The sequence below is a fragment of the Carcharhinus amblyrhynchos genome, chromosome 23 (genome assembly GCF_965287045.1).
Source record: "Carcharhinus amblyrhynchos chromosome 23, sCarAmb.v2.hapA, whole genome shotgun sequence".
NCBI lineage: Eukaryota > Metazoa > Chordata > Chondrichthyes > Carcharhiniformes > Carcharhinidae > Carcharhinus > Carcharhinus amblyrhynchos.
This window is the reverse complement of record NC_137346.1, coordinates 33773186-33801014: the sequence shown is the minus strand read 5'-3', so window position 1 is coordinate 33801014 and position 27829 is coordinate 33773186.

Here is a 27829-nt window from a genome sequence, read left to right as displayed (position 1 = left end):
CATCCTGTGTCTGTGTCTCTCCTCCCAAAGGTCTGTCCCTGAGGTGATGCCTCATTCCACTTAGCCTCCTCTCTCTTCAGTCTGTCTCTTTATTCTCAGAGAAGGTGCCTTCTGTTAATTAAACAATATGCATTTGCTGATATGCAGCTAGAACTGACTCATGCACTGTAGGGTTAGAGTTCAATGGATTAAAGTTCTCAGAAATCTTACAAAACTAAAGATCCTACAAGTCCAGAAAACCTCACAGGAAAGCACCGAGAAAGGTCACAAATCTGTATTTTAACCCACACCACACTCTCACTAGCTCCTGCCCTTGCTCTTGCCACCCTTTTTCCAGCCCTTGGATGACAAATTGGCAAAATTGGATTGGGCATCTGTCTGTTTTGTTTGTGTGCCAATCTAAAATTTGAAACAGCAATGTAAAAATCAAGTTCACTGGACTTTTAATGAGTTTAACTAGCTGCTGCTTGTGCCTGCTGATTGAAATATCGCGTGAGTGCATGATGACACAATGCTGTGTGCCTGGTGTCAAGCACACATCTGCCTGCACCACATGAAATTCTGTCCCTAGGTTTCTTCTGTTGATAAAGCAATTAAATATATTCCTTCTTGAATTTGAGAAAATCTCCTGAAATTTTCCTTTCTTTTATCAAAGAACAGGTTCGGAGACATGAACATCATATCCATAAAACCAAGACATACAGTGTAGGGCATTGGTAAAACTATAGTATTAAAAACCACAGCAACTGAATAGGAAATTGTTGCAATGATCACAATATACCAGTCAGAAAACTTACTTCAAAATTAAACTTTACTATTAATTATTTTTATATTTTTAGTTAAGCTTTAAAAATATTTGCCCTTCATAATATTCTAGTGGTGATGCTTTGTTCTCAGCATTAAATTTTAGCAATCAATGTTCTGCAGTGTACGGTACATTCAGACATAAATGAATTTTATCTCTAAAATAGTTCCACAGTATTTGGAAATAATGAAAACCTACATTGAAATGTTAATTTTGGAATTGCCAAAGACCCCCATAAAAGTACTGTTCATAGGTCATGTAATTCCATCCCTTGCTACTTTTCTGCTTGCTCTATTTATTTACTTCACCTTTATTTAGCCAGGTGAATCAATTGAGAACCAATTCTCATTTTCAATATTGAGCTGGCCAAGAGGCTAACAACCCAGGAACAGAAAATACACAACAATATAATTAATTTAAACATGAAAAATGATAAAATACAAATTAGCAGTGAAAGAGAATTGACAGTTTAGCAAGTACAAGTATCAGTGAACAGAGCCTTAACTCTTCGGCGTTAGGCAGCCACAGTAATAAAGTTAGGTAGTTTCAGCTTTAGTTGTGCATCGTTCCAGTCATTGGCAACCACTAACCGAAACGAATTATGATGAATGACTGTGCTCATTCTTTGAGTGATCAATTTGATCAAGTCACATGATCTTAGATTATCAGAATAGACAGTTAAGTGTAACAAATTTTTCAAATAGGCAGGTGCTTTCCCCCACATGGTTCAACAAATTAAAAGAAGCAAATGGAGTTGGCCCCATGCACAATGAAAGCCAGTTAATCAGGGAATACAAGTTACTATTGTACTTTCAGTATTGCTGTTTCTGGTTTATCTGTATGATACCTGCGAGAGAGAGTTGCCCCCGAATGCTTTCCAAGTCTTCCAGAGGTTTGCCATTTTTGTTCAACTACCAATTATAGAAGATTGCCATCTTTGCTGTGTACACTGGAAATAGCAGTGGGTGACACTAACAAGGGCACTCAAGTGCTCATTCCAAATTTTGTGCTGCCTCGACTGCTTTGTCAAGTAAAAATAAGATTTCTTAGCTCTTCAATGATTAATCTGCTCCTACAATATGTCCTCGAGGTACTAGCACAGCAAGAGGTGCAGGATCAGTAACTGAGTTGTGTCACATAGCAATAGACTACTTGTATAAACATTTTCTTTTGCAGAATATTGACTACAGTACCTATACATGTGTTGCGATGTAGTAGTTTACTTTGGCAGAACATGAGCATGTTCCTCCTTAGTCTGGCTCCTGAATGAATAGAGTCAGGAGTAGCGCAGCTGTGAGCCCTTCCTGTCTGCACTGTATACGTTTCCTGAGTAGAGCACAGCTTTTTATATGACTGCCCCGAGCTCACCCAAACATATTTATTTTATGTTCCTGCTTGTTTAATGATTGCGTATGTGTGTGAATAATTGATAAGTTTAGGGGGGATTACAGCACAGCAATGCCATTGAAGCCTTTGTTTGGTAAAAGAAAGAAGAAAAAATAAGCAAGGACAGAGTATAAAATGCCTTGTTAGAATGGGAGAAAATGCAAAAGAGCTACCCTCAATCAATGGGATATCTAACACAGAAATTCTGAACAATAGAAAGCAGAACATCAGTGGTGTTTTACCTCATGGGATGGCTCAAGTTTCTGGGAAAACTTCAGGGCTTTTGAAGTAAGAGTTTGAGATGTTTGGAGGGAATGAAAGTTGAATCTTCTGAGTGTGAGGGATTTAATGGCAATGGTGAAAGAGAGTAATGACAACCATTTGCACCTCTCTCCCAAACTCAATCCCTATCATGCAAGGCTGCCTTAAAGCAAAATAAATGTAGAAACAAATTTGACCAGAGCAAACCTAAAAGCATCGTACTTACACCTCCCCCACCCCCACCCATTTAAGGTATCTATTTCTTTAGAAGAAAGACTTATGAAGTTGAAGACTCCAATGAAATATCAATGATCTTAACTTGATATTCGGGATGCAAGTTAAGAACAAAGAAATATAGGAATAAATTAATATAATGGTCCAAATAAGTGCACCTGAAACACAGATGACGAGCAAATGACTGTGGACAAATACAGATAGAATTGGATAGTGGTGAACAAATCTTTATGTGTGAGAATAATTAGAGACTATTGAAAAGGTAAACTATGATGTTGCTCATCCATCCTTTCTTGACATAGCTGTAACCACTCTAGTTGCAAGTATTTAGTTTCACTTGGCAGTTACACCTGATCTAATCCAGCCTTCTCAGCTGTTAAAAGGTTCAATATAGAGCATAATATATTTGGTGATGTTTGACATGTGAATTCATATGACATGCTGGGCTGCTACTGTAAACAGCAGCTGTAAAATAATACAGAATCCTGGGTATATATGTAGTTAATTCAGCCAGTGCAGATGTCTGATTAATCTCTGAAGAAAACTGAACTGGAAGGCAGCACTGGTTGTGGATACCATGCAACCCTAAATTCCAGTAAATATTCATTCCAGCCTCATCAGATTGAAAAAAATCAAAGTTTAACATGACCTAACTAGCTTTTTCAAGCTTTCTGTGCTCCTAACTTGCATTGTTCCACATATATAGCCCGAAAATTGGTACTTGGCAGTAGATTATTAGGAAATTGATTGACCTGTGTATCCCTATGGAGATTGTAACTTTCAAGGTACTGCATGTTCTAATGTTGTTAGATTGGTTCCTGCCCAGTAACACGGGTGGAATCCTATGGAAGTGCTTTAATTGGTCCCCCAAATCAGTTCAGGATTAGTGAAGAGCAGTTGAAGAATCAGTCAGCTAAGTCAGTCGCAGAAGAACTTCTAGACGTGAATGTGCATTTAGGACTCAGGAGAAGGTCCAGGGGCTGTTTAGTGGCTCTATGCTGTGGAAAAGGTTAAGGCCAAAAGAAATTTTGGGAGCCACTGATGGTTCAGTGCAGCTGATAGTGTGGGGTCAAGAAAGCCCACAAGTGGCATTTATTTGGAAAACTGAGAAAAATTGGAGCTCAGAGAAATTCAGGGCAATGCTATCTCAGTGAAGTTAACAGCTTGGCAAAAAGATGAAGTCATGCCAGTATTTGGATGCTTGTGAACAGTCTCTGGAACGCTGGAGAATGCAGTCTCAGGAAAAAAGATTAAACTACAAGAAGGTGATCAGCCATTGAGGCCGTCCGAGTCTGAATGCTTCTGAGAGAGTTCTGAGGCTAGGTCTTCAAAAGTGTGGAATTGGAATCTGTCATGAGGAAGACAGAGTTTAAATACAAATGTCTTGGTGGGTTCTTGAGAAATCCATTGGTTGCATCTGTCATTTACTCTGAAGTGAGGTGTGTTTGATCATAGTTTGCCTTTTAATTCATATGTACCTTAAGTTAATTCTGAATGTTAAAGTCTAGTTTAATCTTGTAAATTGCTTTACCTTTCTAAACTTGTACAGTGAATTTTGTTTTTGTTTGTTCAAATCCAATGGAATCAGATGGCTTTATTAGAAAAGTGTGTATCTTTAGTCTCAATCTTTTACTACTTTAAACAAGATATTAGTGGTCTCTAATCGGGCATCCATCCCATGACCTGGGAGTCAGGCCAAGGATTGTAACAAGGTTTTTAAACATATTAGTTTCTAAAAGGTAACAATCTCTAATTAAGTATAAATTGCTAAACAACTCCATATTCTGTTAGGGATGAATCAACTGATGGAGATTATATTTAATAGTTTAGTATAATTTAGAAGCTTCTAGGCCTTTTGTCTATGATCAAGTGTAATATTGACATCCTGCACTTGGTTGAGGTCTCTTCATTTGAAGCAATTTTTTAAAGCGGCATCAAAAAATTGTGGAGAAATTGACTAACTGCTTTAAATAGAAGGCACTCAACAAAATAAGTGTACAACAGAAAAACAACCCTCAATGCTTACAATTAAAGAGAATGCTGAAGGTGATTGAATAAGTTAAATCCCTTCTAACATGCTGAAATTCAGGAATTTTAATGAGTTTTAGGATGACCTTCTGCAGCTGCATTTGTTGTTTGGTGAAATCCAAATCCAATGACCTCAGTAATGACATAATAAGAAATAGTTACAATGGTCTTCAAGTGCAGGAAAATATTTCAAAGCACTTTTAATTGAATAGGAAAAAACACAACAATTAATTTGTTATTTTGTTGTGGAAGTATCAAGTAAATATTGCAACAGGCAACATTCCAATTCCAACTCCTCACCACTCCAGTTTGAGTACATGGTGGGTGTGCCAAATACTCCATCTGCCTGATGGAGTTAGTAAAGAACACAAGCTATTTTCATGTCAGGTCATATTTAAATAAATATCTGAGCTACCAGTAAAGAGCATGTCCATCAATCAAGGGAGGAAATAAATTTTGAGTGGCACACAGCAGCTGCTTAAACAGTATACATGGGTTTGACAGCTGGCACGATTGAGGCCCATTTGGAATGGACAGACAACAAGCAATAAGCCATGTATTCTTGGTCCTGCTAAAGCCTTGAATTTATAGGCCCAAACTAGCCAATGAGTACCATGTAACCCATTTTTTCTCCAATACCCTGAGTTCAAAATGTTACTGTTGTCCCTTTTCTTTGCCATTTAAACCTGCCACTTTTCTGTCTTTCAATTTAGTTAAGCTGATATTCTGTTCCTACTGTCTAATACAAGGATTATTCTGTCTGCCCAATATTTGTTAGCATTTTGTACACGCTCAAGTTTGCTCTTTTACCATTGGTCCCAACTTTTCCCTTTTCCTTCCCCATTCATTGTCAAAAATTTTCCTTTTCCTTCCCTCTTAATTTTTCTTCCTCCTCTGCTTTTATTCACTCCCTTCTTCCTTTTCCAATCCTCAACATTATATCATCAATGTCCCTGTTGTTAGGATCCCAGCTGATGTTACTACTGTACTAGTCAAGTCTCAGGGTGGAACCCAGATTGGCAGATCCTAATTTTTTATTTTTTGTTTAGATATTTAGAAGGTAGCTACTGAAAAGAATCATATGAATCAGCTGATGAATTTTCAATAGAAGTATAAAAAATGATGAACCATAACATACAACTTCTTTACCTCAACTATACATTTACAGATATATTCTGATTTGTTACAAAATCCATCTTATGCTCTAATGTTCTCAGTAAATATATAATCCTTGTAAACCAATACGCAAACTGTGGTCAGACACTCTGAAACAAGCCATAAAATGCCATCCAAACAACTTCTACAGATTACTCATCAATTACCCCTACACACTTGTCACATTGTGAGCCAATGTGACATTGTGGTCTCATTGGGAATCTGTTTTCCATACAGGGGTTTTTAATGTCAGCTCTCAAAGAAACCTCCCCCAAATGACATTTTCTATTGGTTGACCTCACCAAGGATCCACCTTCAGAGTTTCAACCTCTTCTGATATTCCTTTGCATGGATCACTGCAAGCATTCAAGCTTCATCATTCACACACTCTCAAGTACCTAGCCATGCCAGCAGAACGTTACTGCTTCACAGGCCCATCATTAAGGAGTCACCAACCTTCTGGTCACCTTAGATCTCAAACTTCTCACAAGCGAGCATCTCCAGGTCTCAGCCTTGTTCTTAATTTCTCTGCTTCTCAAGCTCAACTTTACTGAACAGAATCTTTTGTTAGATTTCTGTTGTTTATTCCTTTGCCCAGAAGCTCTTCTTGGAACTGGGTTCTATCCCCCTCCCTGGTTTCTGGGACTTTCTTTTTAAGTTCCTGTTACTTGCTTTCTATCCCTGCGTATTGTCTTGCCTGTACTGGCAGTGCCTAAAGAATCCTGCTTCCAGCTGAACTGATCTCTCAATTGCTTCTGCTTTGCTGTTTGGGTCCCTGGCTTCTAGGCAGTTTTTCCTTTACACCTTGTGTTTGCCTTAGCATCATAAAAATCTAATTTCAATGCAGGCATCTAAACACTCTTAGACTTGCAGGGAACTTTTCAAAATGAAACTAAAATTAAAGAAGTAATCTTAAACTTATTCCTAACACGTACAAATATAAATTACTTGAAACTGTATCAATTTCCTAACGCTGTCCTCATTTTCATCTGAAATTAGTGGCAAATGCATTCAACAAGGCTCTTCCTCACACTCTTCAACTCCAAGCCATCTCCGGAATACAATAAATAGGAACATCTGTTTTCACTGGAGTTGCAACCTACCGTTTGGATCGGCAGCAGTCAAAGCCTTTAGTTCTAATATATGCAAACTGAAGAATAGTCACTAGACCCAGGAGGAGGGGGCAGAGTCAAAGAGCATGAATTCTGCTGATGTTAGGGTGTTAGTACAGACAGCAGGAACAATGGGTTCCAATATTCATGTAGAGACTGGGCACTGAGAATGTTTTGAAATTAATGTCAGGTGGTGTATTCCAAATTGTGAGATCTCTCACTCATTATGGTGGAAGAGTATTACAGATCCTGTGGAGGTTTTGGAGACAGGGACGTAAGGCAAGTGATCGCATTCTTCTTCCCTTCCTTAAAACCCTAGTATTCCACAGTACCTGTCAGCAAATTTGTTCCAAAACCCTCACTGAGGATTAGATTTCTCAAGGCATATCATGGGAATGAAATCCCATGACTCAGCCTGCCCATCTTGGGAGAAAATGTTCTGAAAGGCAGTTGCAGGCTGGAGTCAGGCCAGCCAGTAAGAAGTTTAGAGGCAGACAGTTTAAAAAGCTAGCCTCGATGCTGTTGGACTTTGTCTCAATTAAAATAAAAACACAACAGCCCTCCAGCCACCAAACACCCTTTTGTCTTCCACATTCCTTCAGCCTCCAAAATTCCCATGCCCCATTCATGTCACCTCTGCCCTCCCACCCACCCCAATGGTTCTTCACGTCCCATGCCAAGTTCTGCCCTTTGACCCACCCCCCATGGATCCTCATGCCCCATGCAAAGTTCTGCCATTCCACCTAACTCCTGTGGTTCCCTAAGAAGCTTAATGGATGTCTAGGTTCTCAGTTAAGCCTCATTATGGCTGGTTGGCTGAGTTCCCAGACAATTATTACTTTTGTTGAATTACCTGCACCCTAGAAAAATATTAATTGACAGCTCAGGCATTCTGATGTCTGCTGTCAGTTTCACCACGTCTGTTTACACAATGTTAAGTGGTTTCAAAAGTTGTCATTTTTGATTTGATAATTTAAAGTGCCTAGATGTTTTGCTCTTATGAGCTTTTAATGAAATGTCCTTTTTCAACACGGGACAAAGCTATGAATTAATTATTTTAAAAGCTTTTCTTTACACTACCTAGTATCACTATAGGGTTCATTGGCTCTAGACAGTGTATAGTGGGCAATGAGCATGGAAGTGCCATAGCTTGGCATGGGGGCCATAAGGGGTAGGTGCAAAGGGAGTATGGGGTGGGTAAAAGGCAGAACTTGGCATAGAGGACATAAGAGGAACCTTATGGACTTACCTCTTAAAATGTCCCCTCATATAAATAGAATTATGACTAAAGTTAAAACGCAAGTGTAAAGTTAAAGCGCATGGAATTGCAGGTAATGTCTTGAGATGTTTAGAAAGCTGGTTAGCAGATAGGAGACAAAGAGTTTGCATAAGTGAGTCTTTTACTGAATGGCAGGCTGTGACTAGTGGGGTACCACAGGGATCTGTGCTAGGACCCCAACTGTTCACATTATATATCAATGATTTGGAAGAGGGAACTAAATGTATTATTTCCAAATTTGCAGATGATACAAAGTTGGGTGGGAGAATGAGCTAATGAGGAGGATGCAGAGATGCTTCAGTGTGATCTGGACAGGCAGAATGAGTGGACATATGCATGCAGTATAATGTGGATAAATGTGAAGTTATCCACTTCAGTAACAATAATAGGAAGAAAGATTATTACTTGAATTGGTGTAAATTGAGAGAGGTGTAAATTCAGTGAGACTTTGATGTCCTTGTGCATCAGTCACTGAAAGTAGGTGTGCAGGTATAACAGGCAGTAAAGAAGGCAAATGGTATGTTGGCCTTCATTGTGAGAGAATTTGAATATCGGAATAGAGTTGTCTCACTGCAATTGTATGTGTTGGTGAGGCCACACCTTGATTATTGTGTGCAGTTTTGATGTCCTTGTCTGAGGAAGGATATCCTTGCTAGAGAGGGAGTACAGCGAAGGTTTATCAGGCTGATTCCTGGGATGGCAGATCTGTCATATGAGGAGAGATTAAGTCCAGGATTGTATTCATTGGAGCTTAGGAGAGTGAGAGGTGATCTCATCGAAACTTACAAAATTCTAACAGAGTTAGACAGGACAGAACGTTCCAGGTGGTGGGCAAGTCCAGAAATAGGGGTCATAGTTTGAGGATAAGGGGTAAGTAAACTTTTTAGAACCGAGGGGAGGAGAAATTTCTTCACCCATAGAGTGGTGAATGTATGGAATTCACTACTGTAGAAAGCAGTTGAGGCCAAAACATTGTGTGATTTCAAGAAGAAATTAGATATAGCTCATGGAGCTAAAGGAATCAAGGGATAGGGGGAAGGAGGAATATGATATTGAATTTGATGTTCAGCTATGATCATAATAAATGGTGGAGCAGGCTCAAAGAGCTGAATGACCTACTTCTGCTTCTGTTTCTATATATCAATATGACTCCTCTGAACCGTGACTTTTTAAAAACTTGACCCAACTCCATGAAAATTGTGGGGGTGTAGAACATGACTACCTCCATAATGGGGTCAGTCAGGTCCAGAGTGCTGTATGTGCCTTTTGTTAGAAACCAGCCCCCACCCTTTAAAAGCACTCTTGAAAAGCTGACAGCCCATGAATGGGGTTGAGAATCTCAGAATCAGAGGCTGCCTTCCATTTTTAAAGGACTCCTGAGTCATCACAACCCCAGTGAAAATCCAGGCCTAATTCTCTTAAATACAATCTCACTGTTAATTAAATTGCTTAAGTATCTATAAATTGGAATAGATTTCCTTCTCCTAATTCCGATTAGAGGAAGGGAATTTACAGGTTACAGTGTTCCCATTTCCCAAGTTTATGTGGCGGCACAGTGGTTAACACTACTGCCCCACAGCGCCAGGGACCCGGGTTTGATCCCCGGCTTGGGTCACAGTCTGTGTGGAGTCTGCACATTCTTCCCATGTCTGCGTGGGTTTCCTCCAGGTGCTCTGGTTTCTTCCCACAGTCCAAAAGACGTGCTGTTTAGGTACATTGGCCATGCTAATTTTGCCTTCAGTATATCCGAACAGGCGCTGGAGTGTGGAAACTAGGGGATTTTCATAGTTACTTCATTGCAGTGTTAATATAAGCCTATTTATGACTCTAATAAATAAACTTTAAAACATTAAACTTTTAACTGGACGAGCATACTCCACATGTATCCCCACTGGGGGAAACCCAGTACAATGGTGCAAAGGACAAGGCCAAACACTTGCAACTATCAGAGAGAAGTACTAAGTGGATGATCAATTTTGCTCTTCTCCAGGATCACAAATGCCAGTCTTCAGCCAATTCGATTCACTCCAGGTGATATCAAAAAATGGCTGAAGGCTGCAAAGGCTATGGTCTCTGGTATATTGCAACAGTAGTGCTGAAAACTTGTGCTCCAGCCATGTCTCTGGCCAAGCTGGCCCAATACAGCTACAACACTGATATCTACTAGGTAATGTAGAAAATTGCCCTATTATGCTTTGTCCACAAAATGCAGGAAAATCCAATCTGGCAAATTATTCCCCCATCAGTCTATTCTTGCAAAGTGCGAAAAGAGGTCATCAACAGAGTTTTCAAGTGGCACTTATTTAGCAATAACTTGCTCAAACATGCTCAGTTTTGGTTCCTCCAGAGTCATTCAACTCATGACCTCAACACAGACTTAGTCCAAACATGAACAAAAGAGTTGCACTTCAGAAATGAGATGAGAGTGATTGCCCTGGCATCAATGCAGCATTTGACCAAGTGTGGCATTAAAGAACCTCAATCTTCAACTGTTGTATCAATGATATTCCTTCCATCATATGGACAGAATTGGGGATATTTGCGATCGTTGCACATTATCCAGCATTATTCGTGGCTCCTTGGATACAGAAGTGCTCGGTATTCATGTGCAGCAAGACCTGGACGGCATTCAGGCTTGGGCTGATAAGTGGTAACATTTGTGCCACATAAGTGCCAGGCAATGGCTATCCCCAACAAGAGAGAATCTAGCCATCAGCCCTTGACATTCAATGGTAATTCTATCACTGAATCCCCCATATCATGGGAGTTAAAATCGACCACAAACTGAATCTGACCCACCACACAAGTATTGTGGCTACAAGAGCAGGTCACATGTTGGGAATTCTGCAGTGAATAACACTCCTGACTCCCCAAAGCCTGTCCATATATACAAAGCACAAGTCAAAAGTGTGATGGAATATTCTCTACTTGTCTGAATGAGTGCTCAAGAAGCTCAACGCCATCAGGATAAAGCAGCTCACTTGATTGTCACCCCCATCAACCACCTTAAACATTCCTTCCCATATCCACTAGTGTACAGTGGTAGCAGTGTGTGTCATAGGCACGATGTACTGTAAGCACCTTCCAAACCTGCTACTTCTGTCAACCCAAAGGAAAAGAACAGCAGTTGCATCATAAAACACATCCTGTAAATTCCCTGCGAAGTCACACACCATCCTGATGTGGAATTATATTGCTGTACTCTCAATCTCACTGGATCAAAAACCTAGAACTCCCTTCATAACGGCACTGTGGGTACCTGGAGTGCAGTGATTCAGGAAGGCAATGCACCACAACCTTCTTAAGAGTAATTATGCATGGTCAATAAATGCTGGCCTAGCCAGCAATCACCAGTTCTCATGAGAGAATAAATTATTAAAACTTTAGTACCAAGCATTACATTATGAGACAACTCTCCACCGGGACCCTAACATTTTCTTTGTGCATTTATTTCTTTCTGGAAAATAATCAGACTCTTGATGAATTGCATCCAACCATTTAATTTTAGTGTTTCCTTTCTCAACAGCAATTGTTTCAAGCCAACAGGGCCAAGCTGTAACCTTTTCTTTTTATTTTTCTTTTTTATTTTCTTAGCTTCCGAAACTAAAGGATAACATTTCTTATTGTCACCCATGAAAAGTATTATGAAATCACATGAATTAGAATATCCATGAGGATGCACGTAAAGCATTGCAAAAAATTACTATCTCCATGTTCTTTGGGTCATCTATGAATGGGAATATGTGCACTTAGCCAGATTTTTTTAATGCTTTACTTACCCCTAAAACATTTGCAATTTTAGAATATTTCATCATAGTACTTAATCCTAACCAAAGTTCGCGTCTGGTTTTGTACCCAACCACTTCGAATAATCAGTCAAACTTCATAATTACTGTTTCTTCTTTAAATAGACTGTCTTTCTGTGAGACCCTAGCATGATTAACTAGTATGGGAGCTACACTGTCTGAACAGGATTATTGACCTAAAGTTATTTCAGATCTACCCAGCTTAATATCTAGGTCGAAGGGGTTAATCTTGCCAGAATTTGGCAAAATGTCAGACGGTGTGTTTCTCTCCAGAGAAAAATGCTGATTTTTTTCTCTTGATCTTCAGTCTCACCGTCAAAAAAAAAAGGTGGGCATGTTTCACATGTCACATTAAAGGGCAAGAACTAAACTGGCCAGTAAAGCCCAATTGCACTGATCTGACTATGTCCCTTCTTTACTCACCTTTTGCTCCTCGGGGAACCCAATGACGGGTTCACTTCTGGGTAAATCCATTGTAAACCTCACCAATGTGATGTCACATCAGCAAGGTATAAAAATACAGTGAGGGGGCGAGATATTATGGACCCATTAGAGGTGTAATCCTGATTAGGTCATCGGCGAGGGGCGGCAAAAAACAGAAATCATGATTAAGAGATCAACAATAACATGAAATGTTACACTAGCTGGCTAATTAAGGGCCAGTCAGCGTGAAGCACTCCCAGATAAGCTCTGGAAGGCCTGGGGATGGGAGTGTGGTAGGCGCCAGGTCTTATGAGAACACAGTGGGAGGTTATAGGTGGATGTGTGAGACTACTGAAGACATCAGAGGAGGCACAGGAAACTGTGCAAAATGGCAGCAGAACTAGGGAGACACACCAGATGGGAGAACAATGCAGGTGGGCAGCAAGCCTCCATGCTTTTTGGATGACTGTCTTCACGCTCTCATTGCGGCAGTGAGTGACAGACAAGATACCTAATATTTTGAAGTTTACAGTTAAAAGTGTATTTATTAGTGTCACAAGTAAGCTTACATTAACACTGCAATGAAGTTTCTGTGAAGATCCCCAAGTTGCCACACTCCGGTGCCTGTTCAGGTACATTGAAGGAGAATTTAACATGGTTAATGCACCTAACCAGCACGTCTTTCAGATTGTGGGAGGAAACTGCTCCCACAATCTCTCTTTCTCTCTCTAAACAACCAAAGTGATGCTTCCTAAGAAAATAGTGTCACATTTTTATACATTGCTGAGAAAAAGTCTGAAGAAATCAACATGCTTTAATTTATGCCTTGGCTCAGGTCACTGATTGATTTTAATCATCTTGATGAACAGCTAGATGGTCACGCCCATATTGAGTATGCTCCTTGCATACAACAGTGACAGGTGATTTGGCTGAGGTAGGGAAGTTCAACATCAAAAGTATCCATTACTATCTCCCTCAAGAGTGATGGAACAGAGCAATGTTTATCTGCCCTGCAGTTTGTCATTGTAACATAGGCATTGTCGGTATCACCTGCAATGAAAATTCCATTGACATTAGGAACACTTCCACTGAACGCTCACACAGTTGTTTTAGAGGCCAAGGAAATTTTCCTGACAGTTATTCTCATTATGTTCTTGTTATTTTCTTACAATGCTTACCAGTACTTTCAGTTTCTCATTAGTAATATGGTCTGTTCTCTATTGTTCAGGCATTTCCTCCTCCAATTGCATAATTCACAACTCAACTAACAACATTTCCACATTCATGGTGTCTGAGTGATTTGCTCTTCTACATTTAGAGCTGGCAGGAGACATTGGCTGCCTTGACTGAAAATGAAAATGGATAGGGTGGATTGAGACCAGAAATCTCAGCAGCCTCATGTGTAGCTTCAATAGCAAGAAGGGTATTTTTATAATATATATATCCTGATGTACAGATAGCGGCAGATTACACGGCAGAAAAGTCCTATTTCTCTCTCAAAGATTGCACAGAATTTCAGGATTAAATGTTTTGTGATGGAGTTGTTGCATAAAAAACAGATTCCAAGGAACTTGATCATGGAACAGGAGAGGTGTGAAGGATTAACAAAATACTATATTTCTTCCAAAAACAATACCGAGAGTACTATCCAATTCCCAAAACTCTTGTAAAAATAAACAGCTGCACAACTTATAATTTAGGTTTTCACAAACTCATGGACTATGGGCATGCACGTCTGCGTTTTTTCGTTTTGTAGTTTACATCAACCTTATTGTCGACAAATCGAAATGGGGCAACAAATGGTATTGACTTAAAGGCCACTGTTTCAATTTTTCTCAGACCTAAAATAGATTTGTGCTAAAATATGCAGAATATTTGTTTCACCTTGACACAAAACTTTTAACAGTTCAATAATTTTACAGTGAAGCTTTAAAAGTAAACTCTAAAGTAAAGATTTTCCTAGAATTGAGCTCAGGGGTGCAATCTAACGGCCCATTAGGCATGGGTGCAAATCCCTTAATGACCACTAAATCTTGCAAGTAGCCAAAAATGCGATTTGCGCCATCAAAATCTCAGTTTGAGATCTTCCACGGCCCCCGCCAGTGATGTAATCAGGTTCACATCCAGTGAAGGATTTCCAAGGATTAAATACATTTTCATATAATTAATGAACTTGATGCTGCAGTGTCCGCCCACGATATATCCTCCCCCCAGCACTGTGATGCCATGCTGACACAAATCACTCATGCTTTTCAAAAGTGAAAATCCATCATGATGAAAATGCTAGGGGCATGAAGGTAGATCCTGGGGGTTGAGGAACAAGGCTGCACATTGTCCTTGGCACAAGGATGCCAATTGGGGGGGGTGGGTGGCGACGTTGGTAAGGTGGTTGAGCCCCAATGCCTGCAAGGGGGTACCCGATACTACGGGAGTCCAATCTCAGGGGATGGGGAACCTTAAATGTAACACTTTTAAAGAGCACCCGATCTCAGAGTCCCAGAATTGCTGGTGTGTTTAGGCCCTGCCCACCAAGCTGTCCGCATGATCCTCACGAACACGTTGAAATTGCAGAATGCTGTTAAGTCAGACGAGAAAAGACATTTGTGAAGTTGACGAGTTTCATGCAGCATTTCTTGTCTTCTCCAACATAGAAAAAAATCAAATGTCAGAGAATTGTACAAGTCAACATACAAGCCCAAAAAGGAGCTTGTCTACTTTTTCTTCTATTTAAGTTGACGGAAAAAAGATTAGGCAGATTCTTTTATGAGCATTTGCTCCAATCTTTGATTTTCATTACACTTGGGCATATGCAATACAGTTGAATGAAAACCCCGATAAATCTAATATTCTTAAAAAATGCACCTACTTGGGCCCCAATCAGTTATGTCCCTGTTCCTCTGCAGTATTGGCCCCACCATGATGTGCAATATAACTAAGTTAACTTGTGTATCAATAACCACAAACTCCACATAAAGCAGAAGTGCTGCGCTGAGAGCATTTGTAAATTAGAATGTAGCCTTTAAAAAATATCTGACTGAAGAGTGCAATAAGAGACTGGAAATGCAACAAATATCAGAGTGGCTGGTTCAATAAGCTGACTGATAGATATTGGAAGTTTCATGTGTGATTTTATCACATCCTTTAAAATTGTCTGCCAAAAAGGGAGAAGTGAATTTCAAGAAGGCAGAAGAACATCAGACCGAGCGAGATGAGAGGCAGCAAAGGGGAAAGTGTTTGTGCCTCGAAAGAAGAATGCTGCAACAAAATGTGTTGCATATCAAGTGCAGGGGCATGTAACATTGAGGAAGTATAGAATCCCTATGGTGTAGAAGGAGGCCAGAAGGAATAGAAGATATTAATGATGAGAGTACAGAAGATATGGAGAATCTTTCTTATTTATTATGATGACTAGTCATAGGATGATAATGAGGGAGAAGGTATAGAATTCAGTTGTACCTATGAGTACTTGGACCAAAGACCATGATGGCCAGAGGTCATCTGTTGCAATCTCCTTGGTCTCACCCCAATGTCACTTGCATTTTCACTCAATGCATTAATTCAGTATGTTTTCATAGAATCCCTACAGTTCAGAAGGATGCCATTTGGCCCATTGAACCTGTACCGACTCTCCAAAAGAGCACCCTAACTAGGCCCACTTCCCCACTTCATTCCCATAACCTCGCACATTGATCATGGCTGTTAGTAGAAGAGAATCTCGAAGAAATCACTCAGCACTCAGGATTGGTCCTCGCATCAAACGATTTACTTTCGCCGGCAGGGAGATAGCTTCTGTTAAAGCCCAGTGCCTGTCTCCAACGAACAAAGGAAAAACATCCATTCTTATACATTTTCAAACATCTATATAAGTCATCATGGCTAGACCTTTTCCAATAATATTGACTACAGATCATATACATTAGTGACATATCCAATGAAAAAGGCATTATGTAAGGTGGGCTTGTGCATGTTTGGCCATGACCTCATGGACACGATTCTCATGGTACCTTATTAATGTTATCTTCTCTCATCTTGAGTCCTTGAGCTTACAACCCTGTGGGCCTGTGAGACTGCTCTGGCCTAGCTACCCATGAATGAATTTACTCCCTTAAATAGCAGGCTTATGATTAAACTGGTTTTCGTGTATCCAAAAACAGATAAGAGAAGCAGCTGTCCCTTCTCTGTTGTACACAAGCTTATGATTATCCTAGCTAATTGTGTTCAGGAATGTGGTTAACCCAGCTAGTACCTATTTTGTATCTTTTAATATTATGTACTTCTGTTTAACATAGTGGACCTTACATGCATGCCTTCTGTGATCATATAACAATAAATTAATACATATTTATTATATACTATTTGTCCCTCCTGATATAAATTGCTATGCAGGTACCCACAAATATAAATTGTTATACAGGTACCTAAACTAATGATATTATTCCTTCTAAACCTATTCTCTAAATCTCCCTTCAACAATGGCCAATCCATGTAACCTGCACATCTTTGGATACTAAGTAGCAATTTAGCATAGCCAATCACCTAACATACACATCTTTGGACTGTGGGAGGAACGGGAGGAAAATCATGCAGCCATGAGGAAAATATATTTACTCCACACAGACAGACATCAGACACCTAAGGCTGGAATCGAACCCGGGTCTCTGGCACTGAGGCAGCAGTGCTAACCACTGTGTCACAGTGCTACCCTTAACAAAGGAGAATTCAGTGATATATGATGATATGGAACTGGAAAGTGTTAGTTGACAAAGTTCATGGTGGCTGCAAAACTCAAATAGTCTTTGTCTGTTTTATTTACTTTTCCCCTGTCATAATGCCTGAGGCAGGAGGGCCATGCCCCATTGTTTGCATTCACTCTTACATTGAAATCCCCTAGGGGATAAAAATTTTTTGACCTAGGGATATTACTGACCTTGGGAATTGGAGCATCAATGTCAAGATGGGGGATAGAGATTATATAATTGATATAAAAATACTGTATTAAATAGATACAAACACTTCAGCAGTCAATTGCTTTTTACATCAATTGCAGCAAACACTAAATATCCAATATCTATCAGTCAGCTTATTGAACCAGCCACTCTAATATTTGTTGCATTCCAGTCTTTTGTTGCACCCTTCAGCCAGATTTTTTTAAAGGCTACATTCTATTTGGAATGAAAGTCACTTTCCCTCTTTGTAATTCTACTTTCAAAGCAGATAAAGTCCATGTTCAGGCCTTTCCAGTCTGTACAATAATGCAAGTTACAAATATGTGGCACATATATGTTCAAGCTTATTATAGACCCTTGCCTATCAAGACAGCTATTTTAGCATCCCAATCATTTTTTTCAATGACTGTTTTGGTAGAGATGTGTGCCTCATTGTAATATTTCTCTGCCGTTGTCTTCAGAACATTTGCAACAGTCATTGTCCATGGCAGGAGGCAGTATGCTTGGCCACACAGAAAATTTCCATTCAACGGCTGAATTATCTTCCTTGCTGAGTGAAGGATTGCAAAATTCCTAAGGGTAGGTACTTTCTGGTATTTTCCAGCAAATCTTTCATCAATCAATGCAATGCATAGTTACAATTAATAGTGTCAGTGCTGGCAGTTTTTTTTTCAGAAAATTCAAGGGTTAACTCTGATAGTTCACAAATATTACTTGCACCCACATTGCTTTATGTCACACAAGTGCCAGGCAATCACCATCTCCAACAAGGGAGAATCCAACCATTCCCCCTTAACATTCAATGACATTACTGTTGCTGAATCCCCCACTATGAACGTCCTGGGGTTACCAACTGAATAGAAATTGAATTGGGCCAGCCACTTAAACACTGTGGCTACAAGAGCAGCTTTGAGGTTGAGAATTTTATGGCTAGTGACTTACCTCCCAACTCCCCAAAGCCTGTTCACTACAGTGTGGAATACTCTCTGCTTTCCTGGATAAGTGCAGCTTCAACAACAGTCAAGAAGCTCAACACCATCCAAGACATAACAGTGCGCTTGCTTGGCATCTGATCCACCACCCTGAAAATTCACACCCTCCACTACCTATGCACAATGGCAGCAGTGTGTACCATGTACAAGATGCATTACAGCAACTCACCAGGTCTTCTTCAACATCATCTTCCAAACCTGTAACTTTTGTTATCTAAAAGGAAAAGAGCAGCAGATGCATGGGAACACCATCACAAGCAAGTTCCCCTCCAAGTCACACACCATGCCATCATGGAACTTCATCGCCATTCCTTCTCTGGGTCAAAATACTAGAACTTGCTTGCTAGCAGCACTGTGGGTGTACCTACAACACATGAACTGCACTACCACCAGTTTAAGGGTAATTAAGGATGGCCAATAAATGCTTGCCTAGCCAATGTCCACATTCCATAAAACCATAGAACCGCAACAGTGCAAAAGGAGGCCATTAGGCCCATCGAGTCTGCACCATCTCTCTGAAATAGTATCCCACCCAGGCCCTCACCTCTGCCCTAACGAGTAACCCCAATAAAATCTATGTAACTTGGCAGAGTCAGCAACACCGTAAAACTGCATGTCCCTACCTTGCTGCTGCCTTACTTTGATGCCAAGCTTCCCAGCTCTCCTGGTAAGTATGCAGTTACATGATAAATATATGCCAGACAATAGCCTGGCTGATTTTACAGAGACCCCCAGTGGCTGCATAAAATGACACATTGCCACAAAAATTGATTATAGTTGCAAGAACACAAGAATTCAAGAACAGAAGAGACAGAAGAAAGAGTAGCCCATTGAGCCTGCTCTGCCATTCAGTATCACCATAGCTGCCTTTGGGCTTCAATTCACTTTTCCACTTGTTCCCCATATCTTTTGATTCCCTGAGAGACCAAAAATTCCAAAGATTCAAACCCTTCTAATGCAAAAATTTCACCTTATCTAAACAACCTAAACAACCAGCCCCTTATCCTGAGACTGTGGCCCTATGTTTTAAATTAATCAGTGGAAAGAACTTCTCCGTATCTACTCTATCAAACCCCTTCAGAATCTTGTATGCTTTATTCTTCTAAACCTCAGAAAATGTGGGCCCAATTTACTCAAAATCTCATTATAGGGCAACTTTCTCCTCCCAGGGACTGATTTGGTGCACCTTTGATGTATTGCCTCCTATGCAAGTATATTTTCTTTTAAATATGGAGACGAATCCTACATGCAGTATTCCAGATACGGTCTCACTAAAGCCTTGTACAACTGTAGCAAGACTTCTTTATTTATAAACTCCAATCTCTTTGCAATAAATCCCAACGTGACATTTTCCTTCCTTATTGCTCTGCCTGCATGCTAACTGTGTTCCCCATACAAACACACCCAAGTCACTCTGAACTTCAACATTTATAAAGGGTTAAAAACTATTCTGCTTTTCTATTCTTACAATCAAAGTTAATAACTGCACACTTCCCCACATTATATTCATCTGCTGCTTTGTTGTCCACTCATTGAATCTGTCTGTATCTTTTCACAGTTTCTGTGTCCTCCTCCCAACTTACATTTCTACTTAGCTTTGCATTGTCAGCAAACTGATATATGTTTTTCTGTCTTTTCGTTCACATCGTTAATATTAATTGATAATAGTTCAGTCCCCAGCACTGATTCAGCCTGCCAACTAAAAAAAAATCCCATTTAACCCACATTGCTTCCTGTTTATTAAACAATCCTCTATCTATGCTCATTAGCCCCAAAATCATATCCATGCTAATTAGACCTAGCTTCATATCCATATCATATATTCAGATCACCAACTTGTCTTAGTCTCTCCACGCTGACGCTATAATTAAGAAAGCTCGCCAATGCCTCTACTTTCTCAGGAGGCTAAGGAAATTTGGCACATCCACTATGACGCTCACCAAATTTTACAGATGCACCACAGAAAGCATCCTTTCTGGTTGTATCACAGCTTGATATGGCATCTGCTCTGTCCATGTATGAAACTACAAAGAGTTGCAAACAGAATGCAGTGGATCATGCAAACCAGCCTCCCATCTATTGACTCTGTCTACACTTCCAGCTGCCTCTGAAAAGCAGCCAGCATAATCAAGGACCCCATGCACACCTTCTTCTGTTGGAAAAAGATACAAAAGTCTGAGGCCACTTACCACTCAACAACATTTTCTTCACTGCTGCCCTCAGACTTTTGAATGGAAGTATCTTATATTAAGTTGATCTTTCTCTATACCGTAGCTATGACTGTAACACTATATTCTTCATCCTCTCCTTTCCTTCTCTATGAACAGTATGCTTGTCTGTATAGCATGCAAGAATCGATGCTTTTCACTGTATACTAATACATGAGACAATAATAAATCAAATCAAAATCAAATCCATTAATCTTGCCTATTAGTTTTTTTTGAGGAGCCTTTATTGAATGCCTTTTGGAAATGGAGGTATATTACATCTACTAGTTTCCCTTGATCTACCCTATTACCATAGGTGTCAGCATGTAACTCGATATCTGAAGCCTCCAAAAATCATTCCAAAAATGGGGGCCAACTTATAGGCTATGTTCAAAATACAAACCTCCAATGCGGATGGTCACCATTTTGAAATGTGAATAAAAATAAAACCAGTAATTCATATTAAATTAATGTAGTGCAGTTTATTGACTAAATTAATTGTACAAAGATATCTTTAATCACAATGTAAGCACTGTCAAAATTATCAAATTTATTGCCTGTGGCATCCACACAAAGAGGTCATCACTCATTCAAGATATGGTTTCATTGTAAGGATCCTACTCTGGATTTGTTATATTATTTTCCTTCCACAACAATAATTTTTGTAATTTTCCGCTTCATTCATTGAATTGGATGTTCAACATTTTCTAAATGAACTGATGATTGTTTGTGCACTAATAGTATCCCACGATTTGTTGATGAAACCACCAAAGCAACAAGCGCAAAGCACACATATTTCCACACTTTGTGAAGGATTTTTCTCTGTCAAATATTCACCTACTCCATACTGTGCAAGCATGATCCTCGAATGGCTGGTGAGGCAAATATCCAAGGATGGAGCTAGGGAGGTTATAGTGCCGCCACCTCCCCCCCGCTTACCCAGTACAACTACAACGTGCACGCTATTTATTTGCAGGTTCATCTTATCAATTGTATATCTTAATATGTCTGACACTAATAAGCTGCATTTTATACATAAGTGACCTGGACACCAATTCCACATATTACTTCACTCATTCTCATCCAACTATTGTCATTGACAGGCACAAAAACTGCACAAGGGCATGTCTGTAACTTGTTCTCATGATTTTCTTTCAGAGAGCACTGGTCCTTGTTTGACCATTAATACATTCTGCTAACTGAGCATCATGCCACTATTGACACCTACCTTCATCTTCCACTTCCTGTGTCTTGTGTCTATGACATCTTTTGTCAAATCTCTCCTGAACTCCCTACATATACCTGCCCTTCAATTTTGCTCCACCTGTTCCAATCCCTCTCTTCAACTGTATAAAATCCATCAGAGTCATACAGATTCAAATGGGATGATCTTACCATTGCATCTGCCAGCCGATGAGCACGGTGAGCCGATAAGATTGCACGAGAACCGAGAAATCCAGTTCACGTCCAATTTCTCATCTTTTGTGGTCTTACGAAGGGACGGGAGGTGGGGGGGTGGGGGTGTCGGCCTGCATTTGTGAGGTATTGGGCTGTCAATCACAGGGGGCGAGGAGACATGGTCTGGGTGGGAGGGGTCATGGGGGTCAAGCAGTCAAGTAAGTCGGGGGTTCATGATACGCCATCATTTAGGTTGCCCCTATTTCAATCTCGAACATCACAGCCATATTTGATTATGACCGCAGGTGTTCATTTAGTAGCTGAAAGACTTCCATGAAGCACACTCCTCTAAAACAGAACTCCTCATTGCAATCTCCAAAGGGACTTGATTAAGGGTTATGGGGAGAGGGCGGGAATGTGGAACTGAGCCACGACAGATCAGCCATGATCTTATTCAATGGCGGGGCAGGCTCGAAGGGCTAGATGGCCTACTCCTGCTCCTATTTCATATGTTCTTATGTTTCCTGTATATTCTTTGGTGAGGGAGGGGGAGGGGCTCCTACGATGCCTCATTTTTCTTACTTTTCTTCCCTCTTGCCGTTCTGATTTCAAATAAAGAAATATCTATTTGGGATTCCATGAGGGAAGATTATTCCACCCCGCTGCACAAGAAAGAATTGTTGGAAGAAACATGGGGGGAGGGGGGGGGTGATTCGTGGCGTTCCTGCAACTGTTCGTGGCCTGCTTGCCGGTCTGCTCCACGCTGGAAATCGGTGGGGAGGCGTGGCTAGTATTTAAGTGATAATTTGAATATCATTTAAATGTTATTAGCAGGCCAGGACTGAATTCTCTAGGCCCACTAGCCTCTTCCACGGGATTTAGAGGAGCTCCCCATTTTCGCTCTACTCAGCAGACTGTTAAGCCACAGAAGAGCATGTACCATCAGAAAATCAAAGTGAGCTTAGGAAAGGCAGTGGCGCCTGCAATATGGACCAAAATCTTCCATCCTTATTCATGGCTGGAATTTTTCAGTGCTGCTGTGAGTGAATGTTGTTTTGGCTGGAATGTCAAGTTTTCTTTTCTCGCTCACAATGGGTCTTACCAGAGGAGACCAGAGAATCCCTCCATGACCTTCACCTTTCAGCAAATACAAACAACAGATTTTGCAAACAACAGATGAAATTCTACTCTTTATTGAACTGACAAAGGTATTTGACATAGCAATACAAAGACTTCAGAAAAAGTCTCAAAAAATCTTGATTGTCTTCACGGAACTGTAAATCAGTGTTGCTGACTGTGGTGAATATACTGATCTCTTTGACATAAGGAGTGGTGTGAAGCAAAGAAGTGTCAGAACACCTGTGCTTTCCAGTACATTCTTTGCTGCCCAGGGCATTTGACTTATCCAACTTATAGTTACTACACAATTAAAGGCAGATGATCAATTCTGGGCAACGTCTTTGTCTGGTCCAGCGAAGATATTTAAACTGCCTTTATGAAGGTTACTGCGCTACCCTGGCTCTAAGACCTTTTAGATATTGAAGTGGCCTCTCAGCTGTGAGTTGTTAAACTGTCCTGTCAGCTCTTAGAAGCCATTGTAACATCTCGGCTGTTAGATTAAAACTGGCCTGTTTGCTTCTGCAGATGCTGGCAATTTTACCCTTTTTGAATCTCCCCACTGTGTATCTGGGCTGTCTGCATCTCTCACATTCCATGACTCTTGAAATTGGCAGCTGTATATCTCCACTGCTAACTTAGTTATTAGGGTAAACTGTTTCCTGACGATAGCTGTTTACATCTGATTCTGTCTGGATGCCTGGTAACCTCATTTCTAGGAAAGATTGTATCCTATCATCCCCTTTGAATGTTGGCTACTGTTGTCGCTATGTAGGTTTTTCTGTTGCTGGACAGATCATAGCCTAATCATTCCTCGTTAAATGCTCCTTCCTGCTGTTACTAGGCAGATTCATGAGAGAGCCCCTCCCCATCAAGATGTGAACTCCACTCCCTGCCTTGCAATCTTCTCCCTTGACCTATGCACCCCTGGCTTATCCCACTCACCCGTTCATTGAAGTCTACCAGCCTGTCCCCAGTAAAAGCCCCAAGCCCACTGCACAGTTCAGGCTCTATTGCTGATCATCTTCCTCAGAATCTATTGCAGTTTAATGAGTGGCCACAGTTTCTGATGGTGCTGTTAGGATGAGAGAACTGCCAACCACTAGATTGACGAGCAGCTCTGTGAGGCAGAACTTTCTCTTAGCAAGGAGTGGACATCCCCAAACGACCCTCCCCACAAACCTCTCAAGACAATTAAATGTCCAATAGCCATTAAATGGCTCTGGGACAAGTTGGCCAAGAATAGGCAGGTTTGCACTTGACTGTTATGTTGGCAGGCAGGCAGGCAGGCAGGCACCCCCCCCCCCCCCCCCGCCCCGTATCCGAGCATAAAATTTCACCTGGTAGTGAAAATTTCACGAAGTGTGGTCTAAGCAAACTTGGATACAGTTTAGCACAACTTTTCTACTTTTCAATTCTGCATCTCCAGAAATAAATCCTAATGTTTCATTATCACCTTATTGGGAAGGCAATGGCATAGTGGTATTGTTGCTGGACTAGTAATCCAGAAACCAGGTGCTCTGAGGGCCCAGGTTTGAATCCGCTACAGCAGATTGAAATTTGAATTCAATAAAACAAATCTTGAGTTAAAGTCTAATGATGACCGTGAAACCACTGTCGATTGTCATAAAAATCCATCTGGTTCATTAATGTCCTTTCAGGAAGGAATTCTGCCATCCTTACCTGGTCTGCTGTACATGTGACTCCAAATCCATAGCAATGTGGTTAACTCTTAAATGTCCTCAAGGACAGGCAATAAATGTCGGCTTAACCAGTGATATCCACATCCCATGAACAATTAAAAATTGAAAATTGACCTGCATCGCAACTTTCAATACTTCGTGCATTTTTACTCCCTGGGTATAAGTGTTTCAGGCGTGACAGAGGGCGGTCAAAAAGAGGTGGAGGAGTGGCGTTGTTAATTACAGCAGTGCAGAGGGAGGACTATTTAGAGGATCGGGCAATGAGTCGCTGTGGGTGGAGTTCAGAAACAGGAAGGGAGCAATCACTATGCTGGGGGTATATAGGCCACCCAACAGCCTGCGAGAAGTGGAAGAAAGTATATGTAAGGAAATTCTGGATAGGTGCAGAAAAAACAGGGTTGTTGTAGTAGGAGACTTTAATCTCCCTGGGGCAGATTGGAAGGTGCCTAGGGCTGGGGGTCTGGACGAGGAGGAATTTGTAAAATGTGTACTGGAAGGCTCTTTGGAGCAGTATGTAGCTAGCCCGACTAGAGAGGGGGCTATACTGGATCTACTTCTGGGAAATGAGCCTGATCAGGTGATCGAGGTTTCAGTAGGGGAACATGTGGCAAATAGTGACCACAATTCTGTCTACTTTAGGATACTGATGGAAAAGGATGAGTGTTGTCCGAAGGAGAGGGTGCTAAACTGGGGGAAGGCTAGCTACAGCCGGATTAGGCAGGAACTGTTAGCCACTGATTGGGAGAGGTTGTTTGAGGGTAAGTCCACGTCTGGCACGTGTGAGTCTTTTAAGGAACAACTGATAAGGTTGCAGGACAGACATGTGCCTGTTAAGAGGAACGATAGGAAAGGTAGGATTAGAGAGCCGTGGATAACTAGGGATATTGAGGACTTGATCAGGAAGGTGTACGTTAAGTCCAAGCAACTGGAAACGGGGACGGCTTTGGAGGAATACAGAGAGGGTAGGAGGGAACTCAAATGAGGACTTAGAAGGGCGAAAAGGGGGCACGAAATGGTCTTGGCAGACAAGATTAAGGAAAATGCAAAGGTATCTTACTCATATGTTAGGAACAAAAGGGTGGTTAGAGAAAAAAAATCGATCCTCTTAGGGACAGGGGAGGGGAACTATGTTTACAGCCCGAGGGAATGAATACTTTGCGTCAGTAAGTTACGGGATAGTTTAGAGAGGAATAGAGAGAGGGAAAGTTTGAACTCGTGGCTGAGGGGATGGTGCAGGAGGGAGGGGTCCAGGTACTTGAGCAATTGGGGCTCGTTCTGGGGAAGGTGGGACCTCTATAAGAGTGATGGTCTACACCTGAATCAGAGGGGAACCAATATCCTGGGGGGTAAATTTGCAGGGAGGTTTAAACTGATTCGGAGGGGGGGTGGGATCCTGAGTAGAGGGGGTGAAAGTGAGGGGGGCATAGATGGGGACTGCAATGCACGGCATCGTGGGGGTGGGGCGGAGCAGGGTTTGAAATGCGTATACTTTAATGCGAGGAGTATTCGCAATAAAGTGGATGAACTTGCAGCGTGGATCAGTACCTGGGACTTTGATGTTGTGGCCATTTCAGAGACATGGATAGAGCAGGGTCAGGAATGGTTGTTGCAGGTCCCGGGGTTCAAATGCTTTAGTCGGAGTAGAGAAGGAGGTGGGGGGGGGAGGGGTAGCATTATTGGTCAAGGACTGTATCACAGTGTCAGAGAGGAAGTTTGATGAGGACTTGTCTGTTGAGGTAGTATGGGCAGAGATTAGAAATAGGAGAGGAGAGGTCACCCTGTTGGGAGTCTTTTATAGACCTCCTAAAAGTTCTAGAGAGGTTGAGGAAAGGATTGCGGAGACGATCCTGGTTAGGAGTGAAAGTAATAGGGTAATTGTTATGGGGGACTTTAACTTTACTAATATTGATTGGAATTGCTATAGCTCTAGCTTGTTAGAGGGGTCAGTTTTTGTACAAAGCGTGCAGGAGGGTTTTTTGAGTCAGTATGTAGATAGGCCAACTAGAGGTGAGGCTATATTGGATTTGGTGCTGGGAAATGAGCCAGACCAGGTGCTAGACTTGGAAGTTGGTGTGCATTTTGGTGATAGTGACCACAATTCGGTTACGTTCACCTTAGTGATGGAAAGGGATAGGCATGAACCTCGGGCCAGTAGTTTTAGCTGGGGGAAGGGTAATTATGAGGCCATTAGGAGAGAATTAGGAAGCATAGGTTGGACTAGGAGATTACAGGGACTGGGAACGTCCGAAATGTGGAGTTTTTTCAAGGAGCAGCTACTGCGAGTCCGTGATAGGTATGTCCCTGTCAGGCAAGGAGGAATTGGTAGGGCTAGGGAACCGTGGTGCACTAAAAAAGTTGATTCGTTGGTTAAAAAGAAAAAGGAGGCTTATGTTCGGATGAGACTTGAGGGCTCGGGTACTGCACTAGAAAACTTTAGATTGGCTAGGAGGGAGTTGAAGAGTGAGTTAAGAAGGGCTAAAAGAGGACATGAGAAGACTTTGGCTGATAGGATTAAGGAGAATCCTAAGGCGTTCTATAGGTATGTCAAGAACAGAAGGTTGGTTAGGGCAAGATTAGGGCCAGTTATAGACAGCAGAGGGAAGTTATGTGTGGAACCGGAAGAGATTGGAGAGGCATTGAACCAATATTTCTCTTCGGTGTTCACGCAGGGGGACATGAATATAGCTGAGGAGGACACTGGGTTGCAGGGGAGTAGAATAGACAGTATTACAGTTGATAAGGAGGATGTGCTGGATATTCTTGAGGGTTTGAAAATAGATAAGTCCCCTGGTCCGGATGGGATTTACCCTAGGATTCTCTGGGAGGCAAGAGAAGTGATTGCAGAGCCTCTGGCTCTGATCTTCAGGTCGTCGTTGGCCTCTGGTATAGTACCGGAAGATTGGAGGTTAGCGAATGTTGTCCCATTGTTTAAGAAGGGGAACAGAGACTTCCCCGGGAATTATAGACCGGTGAGTCTC